The sequence below is a fragment of the Spinacia oleracea genome, chromosome 3 (genome assembly GCF_020520425.1).
Source record: "Spinacia oleracea cultivar Varoflay chromosome 3, BTI_SOV_V1, whole genome shotgun sequence".
Classification (NCBI taxonomy): Eukaryota; Viridiplantae; Streptophyta; class Magnoliopsida; order Caryophyllales; family Amaranthaceae; genus Spinacia; species Spinacia oleracea.
In genome coordinates, this window is record NC_079489.1 from 111,930,669 (window position 1) to 111,939,224 (window position 8,556).

The following is an 8,556-nucleotide window of genomic DNA, read 5'->3' on the forward strand; positions in this document are numbered from 1 at the left end:
CTAAATGGGCACCAGGGGGAGGCATAAAAGGCATCTGGCTTCCTATACCTCCGACAGAGTACGAATGCCTGGTAGGCTCAGCATAAGTAGAGGGGACAACACCCCTTTCAACATGTGAATGCCTCTAACGGGCACCAGCAATAGGACTCGGGCCCTGACCTAACACTAGTAGAAAAAACCCCTTTTGCAGCCCCCTTGTTGCAGCGTACATGTATTAATACGCTTAACCAACTAGTCGGTCAACGTGGGTCAAACCATTTAAATGGTTGTTGCAGCGTACAATTTAATTGTTCCCTGCAAAAGTGTTTGTTGCAGCGTACATTTTAAAAGCCCCCTGCAATAGCCCGTTTTTATTGCAGCGTACATTTAAAAGCCCCCTGCAATAACCCGGATAAAAAAACATTCGCTGCAATATTGGTTGAATACTACGGAGTAATTCAGAACAAATTAAGCATCTCAAAATTTCAGCTCTCGCGCTCAACTCCCTTCTTCTTCCCCTTAGCTTTCCCTGCGTCGCCCCCCTCAAAAAAAAAAACCATTCCTGCGTCATCAATCTAGCTTCCTCGTCGAGTCGTCGGTGGTTCTGGCCTCCTCGCCAGTCGCCGGTGGGTCTCTTTTCTCGCCTCCTCTGCAGGTGCCGTTTTGTTCAATTCATTTTTTGAGTTCTGTGCTTCGTTTTAGGTTTTGTTCAATTTGTTTGTTCAATTCGTTTTAGGGTTTGTTCTATTCGTTTGTTCAATTCGTTTTTAGGGTTCAATTCGTTTTTAGGGTTTGTTCAATTCGTTTGTTCAATTCGTTTTTAGGGTTTGTTCAATTCATTTGTTCAATTCGTTTTTAGGGTTTATTCATTGATAAAGATGGGGCGGTGTTGGAATTAGAGAATGGTGGTGGTGGTGGTGGCGGTCGTGGTGGGATGGAGCAAGGGAGGTGGGTTGACTGTTGTTAATTGCATTGTACGTACTATTGAAATGTGATTTTTCAAGGGCTACTTTGAGAGAAGTTGTGGTCTTTGAGGAAACTTGTGTTTCATGATTCCTTTTTCTCCTAAAAAAATGTTTTATGTATGCATCATCAAATGTTTTCATCCAGGTTTGATAATACGTGCATGAATTTCATTGATATTGTCTAAAAATAATCTTGATATGGATGAAAGGGGAGAGTACTGTTATGCTTTCTCATGTCATGCATTTTTCTCTGAAATGATGCAGCTCTACCTAATTCAAACAGTAGTTACAGTAAGAAATTTATGGGATTCAATTTTTTATGCTCAATTATTGGGAAATTTTTCAGTGAATTTTGAGCATTTATTTTGAGAGTTAAGATTTATCAATGGGATCTTCAATTTCAAGTTGAAATATTTTTCTGGGGTTTTGAAATTTTGTTTCATGAACAAGATTTATAATAACAGTAATTATAACAACAATTTCTGGGTTTTCAAAATTTCAAATTTGTGAGACTTGAGATGTTATTCTACAGAGGTATGCGATTATGCAGATTGGTTTCTTTCCTGGTCTTGCTCTTCAGTTCACAGATTGGTAATTCTTTCTTTCTTCTGAAATTATGATAATTTTAAGTTTAATTTGCTATTATTGTTGTTTTGAATTAGTAGTTTGAAAGTGTTGATTTAATCTTGTTCAAGTTCATCTCATATCGGGAAATGATCTTTTGGGGTTTTCGGGATTTTCTTTTTTGGGGAGTTGGATGGTTTTGCAATAGCTGAAACCATTTTGAATTGTCAATTAATCAAAATTTGGTGCTGCTGGTGGTTGTTTCTTGGTGTTGGGGTCTGTTTATTAGAAAAGAGGGGAATATATTAGGAATTCCATTTATTGATTGGTAGACCGAGGAGCAAAAGGAGGAATCTGGCCGAGGATTGGTTTCTCTAGCAAGATGTAGATGGCAGGCTCAGTATGCTGTTGAAATGGCTGCGAATACTCAGTAGGTTCAGTATGCCGTGGGGTTATTCTTGGGTTATTTTGCCTTTGTGATCATGGTAGAAAAGTTACAAGTTAGAGTATCTAGTTTTGATGAATCAGTAGGGATTACGGGATTAGTATCAGCCATATTTGTTTTGGTTCTGAATTTCTTTTCTTTTCCACTCTCTCCCCTTCAGAGTTTTCTTGTATGGAAGCTAGAGCAGTTGTGTTACAAAGTATTTTAGCACTATCAACACCTCTACCATGGTCTTGACTGGATCGTTGGTCAGATGTCTGCTTGTGACATTGTAGGATTGCATTGATTGCTTCCTTCACCAGAATTATAGCAGCCGACTGATCAAAGACTCGACTTTGATTATCTTCGTCTACCTTGGATTTCTTCAGTTCAGTACTCTGGGTTGAATCTGAAGCATTAATTGTTTGGAATGTGTTTGTGTCATTGTCATCACCTTGTTCCTCGTCTTTGACTTCTTGCTTTCTAGCTGTTGTTGCTTCATTTGACAGGACATGTTCGTGTATCAGGTTCCACATGTTTCTGTACTTTTTTTTGTCTGAGAGGATAGTGGCCATATTCCCATCAGGCCTGACCTCATAATTGCAGTTGGAAATGGGGAAGGAAATTCAAAATTTGTCCCAGTTCCTTCATCCTGGATATTAAGTTTTTCAGGTGTGCCAACCTTAGTAAATATTCTTGAACTGTCTTCAGACGATTTCAGAGTTGATTTAGATATTGCAATCTCATTTGTCGGCTGTGGAATTATGTCATCTGGAATTTCATGGCACATATTGATCAATTGATAAGATTAGAATAACAATTATTTGATGGTACAGTATGTTCATTATCTTTCATAGTTGGTTGTTTGCGTTCCTTACAAACAGAAACTGATTCATAACCACTAAGTTCACTGTTTTATGTCACACGAAATGCAGATAATAATTTTATGGACGAATTGGAGCTAGACACTGCAGAAATCCTTAGAAAAGCCAGAAGAAGGAGAAAACAAAATTGTAAAAGATCATTCCTAACTCAAAGAAAGTGAAGGTATGATCTATCTACTTTCTGACCATCCTTGAAAATTTCACACTGCTCTCTCTGTTTGTGTTCATTGTCATTACAAACTAAAGAGAAATATCATGCTATTCTTCATCATCTTGATGGAATTACTATACAACTTTCATAGTGGATGTGAGCTGCTTTCTACTAATGGTTAGAAACCAAAAATAGGAAAAGGTTTATTAAAAATTGATAGATCATGAAAGGACTTGACGATTCATGTATCTGGATATAGTAACCTTGTAATGCATTCTAGATCTTGTGTCTGACTACTTATTCAAGTTTCTGAGAACTAGACACTTCTTTTTGTTAGAAGTTAGAAATGCCGAATTTGTGCTGATAACGCAAATTACCAGCCTGGGACAGATCATAAATCGAATTAAAGAATTCAAATTAGGCACAGACAATCTTGCAGCTAAAAGTTTCTTCCTAAAAATCTAACAGTATTGCAGAACTCAATCATTCTAGATTCTGTAATTGATCATATCAGAGTGGTGGACTTCTTTTAGTTATTCTATCATGGCAATATGACATGCATAAATTTGTTCTCTTCTAGTGTATGTACCTTAATGTTCTTCTGTTAACTATACTCGTAAAAGAACAATCTAGCCCCTCAATAAAACCATGAAGTACGCAAGATAGTAAGATATTTTAACAGTCTTATACACTAATATTGATTAGTTTGCAGATTTAAGAAACTACTTAACCAATGTCATGAATGATGCCCTGTTGCTAATATTGCGCGGACAAATACAGTACAAATAGGAGCCTGCACTTAAGAAGTTCCTGTTTGTAAGGATGAGGTCAAATTTTTAACTACTCTTAACTGCAGGGGTGCTTTTCGTTTGGGGTTACATTGAGGGTGTGATTTTTGTAGTTAAGATTGGTTCGGTTCATGTGAGTGTGCGACATTCGGATGCAGATTCATTCTGTTCTGTTTGGGTCAGTTTTAGTTAGCTTATATTTTGGTTAATAGTCATGATCATTTTCAGGTTTGGACTTTTTTGATTTGGTTAAAAATAGAGTCATGTAATTCCAGATTGAGTCAGGTAATTTAGCTTGGGTAATATAATGGGGGTTAGTTTTTCCCGTCTGTTGTGATTTCTCACTTCTTTTCCTAAGCATGAAGCATTTTAGGCTAAAATGACATTTTCGCTCCCAACTTTGAACTAAAGAACCTAATGACTCATTTTATACTTATTACATGTTTAATATGCATAGTTTTAACTTTCTAAGACTCATTCCAATATATTTATGCACATTTAAGGCTCATTGGGTCGTTGTAGGTTTTATTTAGGCTAAAATGACATTTTCCCTCCCAAATTTGAGCAAGAACCTAAGGATTCATTTTTTAAACCTTTTACATGATTAATATGCTCAACTTTAAGTTTTCAAGACTCATTCCAATCTACTTATACACATTTAATGCTCATTGGGTCGTTATAGGTCATATTTAGGCTAAAATAACCTTTTCGCACCCAACTTTGAACTAAATAACCTAAGAACTATTTTATACTTAATACATGTTTAATAAGCATAGTTTTAACTATCTAAAACTCATTCCAATCTATGTATGCACATTTAAGGCTCATTGGGTCGTTATAGGTCATATTTAGGCTAAAATGACATTTTCGCTCCCAACTTTGAACTAAAGAACCTAAGGACTCATTTTAAACCTTTTACATGATTAATATACTTAGTTTTAAGTTTTCAAGACTCATTCCAATCTATTTATGTACATTTAAGGCTCATGGGGTCGTTTTAGGTCATATTTAGGCTAAAATGAAATTTTTGCTCCTAATTATGAACTAAAGAACCTAAGAACTCATTTTATAGTTATTACATATTTCATATGCATAGTTTCAACTTTCTAAGCCTCATTCCAATCTATTTATGTACATTTAAGGCTCATTGGGTCGTTATAGGTTTTATTCATGCTAAAATGACATTTTCGCTCCCAAATTTGAGCTACAGAACCTAAGAATTCATTTTAAACCTTTTAAATGATTAATATACTTAGTTTTAAGTTTTCAAGACTCATTCCAATCTATTTATGTACATTTAAGGCTCATTGGGTCGTTTTAGGTCATATTTAGGCTAAAATAACATTTTTGCTCCCAATTATGAACTAAAGAACCTAAGAACTCATTTTATAGTTATTACATATTTAATATGCATAGTTTCAACTTTCTAAGCCTCATTCCAATCTATTTATGTACATTTAAGGCTCATTGGGTCGTTATAGGTTTTATTTATGCTAAAATGACATTTTCGCTCCCAAATTTGAGCTACAGAACCTAAGAATTCATTTTAAACCTTTTAAATGATTAATATACTTAGCTTTAAGTTTCCAAGACTCGTTCCAATCTATTTATGCACATTTAAGGTTCATTGGGTCGTTATAGGTCTTATTTAGGCTGGATTGACATTTTCGCTCCCAACTTTGAACTAAAGAACCTAATGACTCATTTTATACTTATTACATGTTTAATATGCATAGTTTTAACTTTCTAAGACTCATTCCAATCTATTTACGCACATTTAAGGCTCATTGGGTCGTTATAGGTTTTATTTAGGCTAAAATGACATTTTCGCTCCCAAATTTGAGCTACATAATCTAAGAATTCATTTTATACCTTTTACATGATTAATATGCTTATCTTTAAGTTTCCAAGACTATTAGGACATTGTCATTAGTTGCTTGAATGTTAAAATGTGGTATTTAATTTGCATTTAATCTAATGCTTAGTTGAAATTTCTGTTTTTGTAAAGGTCTACACTCCGCGGAATGCGCCTATACTAGTGAGGAAATTGATGTGGTTCGTGAGAAATGGGCTAAGTTTTTTACCCGCAAGTATTTACTATTGGCTTGAGCGCGCTTAATCGAGGTGGTTTAGTTGTTATAGAACAATCATTTACATTAAAATGTATGCGTACATTGAAATTGGAACGTATATTTGAATGTAGTACGTGCACTTTGGTTTTGGGATATATATATATATATGTATACAAAACACCAGTTATTATTTTTATATTTGTTCTACAGGTTGCGATATTTTATTTATTGTTGTTGACAGATTCCTATATTTGGTGCAAGACACCCTAGGTATAGATAAATAAAACTAAAATTTTCCCGCCAAAAGCACAACTTTGTTGCAGGGGGCATATACTTGTTCGCTGCAACAAGTGTGTAAAATTAGGCAAAAATCAAGACTTGTTGCAGCGTACAAAATGATGTACGCTGCAACAGATTGGTTTGTTGCAGCGAACAAAATGATGTACGCTGCAACAGACTGGTTTGTTACAGCGTACAAATTGTTGTTCGCTGCAACCAACCAGTCTGTTACAACGTACATCATTTTGTACGCTGCAACAAGTCTTGATTTTTGCCTAATTTTACACACTTGTTGCAGCGTACATATATATGTATGCTGCAACAAATCACTTTTTGCAGTGTACAAATGTACGCTGCAACAAGTTCAGACTTGTTGCAGGCCCCCCAGTTGCAGCATACGATGTACGCTGCAACAAGGGTCTAAAAGCCCGCTGCAACAAGGGTTTTTTCTACTAGTGTAAGCTCCGCCCGGCCTGCTCTCTCAAAGTATCCACCGCAGGACCCTTGTCCACGGAGTCCCTTCGACCTCGACGGCGCTCCTATACAAGATTCAAAATTCAAGCATCATATATCCGTATACAAGTTTCAAGCATAAAAACACCTCATAGGCAACAAACTCACCTCTCTGTCCTTGCCAGCAAGCTTCTTGGTCAGATTGACGCAATGCCTCTTCAAAGAATCAATCACGAGCATCCAGAGACGCACTCTCGCCCGAGGCGCCTGCATACATAATTCAAGATCAATTTCTAGAGACAAACTTTTAACCAATTTCAAGAAAATACAAAGGGACTTACAGCTGCATAATACTCAGGAAGGGCACAGTCGCCGCCCGATGCGGAGGAGAGGCCATTGGATCAGTAACCTCTACCTGCTCCCCATTTGAGTCCACATAACGGAGAACCCTGTCAGCATAAGGGACATCCTCAGGGTCGATTGCCTCCTCCTACAAGCACACATTCAATGATCCAAATACAAGAATACAAGAATACAAGATTCAAATCCAAAATCTCACCGGCGGCATAAAGGGAACAGGTGGGGAAAGCCTCGCCAAGAGATCATCATAGCGGCTCCTCCTATCCACAAAGTGCTCCCACGGGAGACAAATGGACTCACCCCAGCCTCCATGGCATCCGAATAAAGCCGAGCAACATCAACAATCTAAGCCAGCATGGACTCCGGAGGATCCATAGGGACGAACCTGCCTCTCACATTATGCTAAGGAGTCACCAGCTCACCAGATACCGCATGGGACGGTACACTCCCGGGAACAACACCCGCTGTCCAGACAAGTAATAGGCCCGCATGGCCGAAGCAGGTGTAGGCGCATCACAAAAAGGGCGCCAGGCCACCTACAAGACAGATAGTTCAGACAAGTATACAAATACAACAGAGATAAAGATTCAGAACAGTACAAAGGCCTACCTCGCTGACAGGCCAGACCCGCAAAGCTCTGCGGAAGGTCGCTAAAGACACATCCTTGCGCTCTGCTCCTTCCCAACAGGCAGCAAACGGGTAAGCCGCAACCCTGGGGCGATTCGGCGCCAAGCTCAGAAAATGCTCATACGCCCAAATCATCAAAATCAAGCAAGGCATCCATAATTCTTATGCATACAAAATTCAACATACAATCATTCAAGTACGAAATGCAAAATACAAGGAGTTCAAAATACCTCCAGCACACTCCACAAAGAAGCTACACTCGTCTTGCTCTCCGGTGCAGTCCGGGAGGCGTTCTTCATCTCGTACAAAAGATGGTCGTATGCCAGACCACCCCAGTTGAGGCCTGAAACAACTCTCAAATCCCTCAAAGACTCCAGGAAGCCCACCAGCACGCGACTATTCCTTCCCGGGGCCATCACTATACCTACAAGAGCCATGAGGAAGAGCCGAACCCTCCGCTCCGCTGATATGTCCGTCATACGAAGCCCAGCCATAATCACCGCCACGGAGGTATGGTACCCTCCGAGATCAAATCAACGACAGGACCAATCAAGTCCCCTGACGCCCTCCGGCTGCCAGTTCAAGTTGGGATCAAAGGTCACGTCCCTCTCGCAAAAAGGAAGGCCTGTGATCATAGCAAACTCGAAAGGGGTGATGGTGATCTCCCCCCTTACCATATAAAAGGTGTTGGTTGTATCCCACCACCGCTACATCAGGGCCTATAGCCGGGCTTTGACGCCCGCCTGACCTCGAAAGCCTCCCAATGCCTCCTAGAAAGGAGCCAAGCCGTCTGATCCCAGATCGCTCGACTCTCCTCGGCGTCGAAAATAGTCGGATAAATGGTCCAAAGATCCTTCAAGGACCAATAGGTACACATCGCGTCGCCATCAGCCTACAAAAAGGGTGGATCAGTTCAAACCTATACAAGTTCAAGAAACAAGTTCAAAACACAGTGCAAAACCTACCAAGCCAGCGCCCGACCGCTAAAATAAATTAAACTCAGGACGAAA

At 39.0% G+C, this 8,556-nt stretch overlaps 1 long non-coding RNA gene across 2 annotated transcripts; it reads left to right on the top strand.

Annotated features, from left to right (window-relative positions):
- The first annotated feature begins 459 nt into the window (after nt 1–459).
- On the top strand, nt 460–6,004 carry LOC130469280 (uncharacterized). 2 transcript variants are annotated; one of them, XR_008929726.1, is made up of 4 exons: nt 460–634; nt 1,477–1,535; nt 2,868–2,979; nt 5,764–6,004. It is a non-coding gene; the product is annotated as an uncharacterized lncRNA (long non-coding RNA). The 2 variants fall into 2 exon arrangements; XR_008929727.1 differs by lacking the exon at nt 1,477–1,535.
- Nucleotides 6,005–8,556: the final 2,552 nt, after the last annotated feature.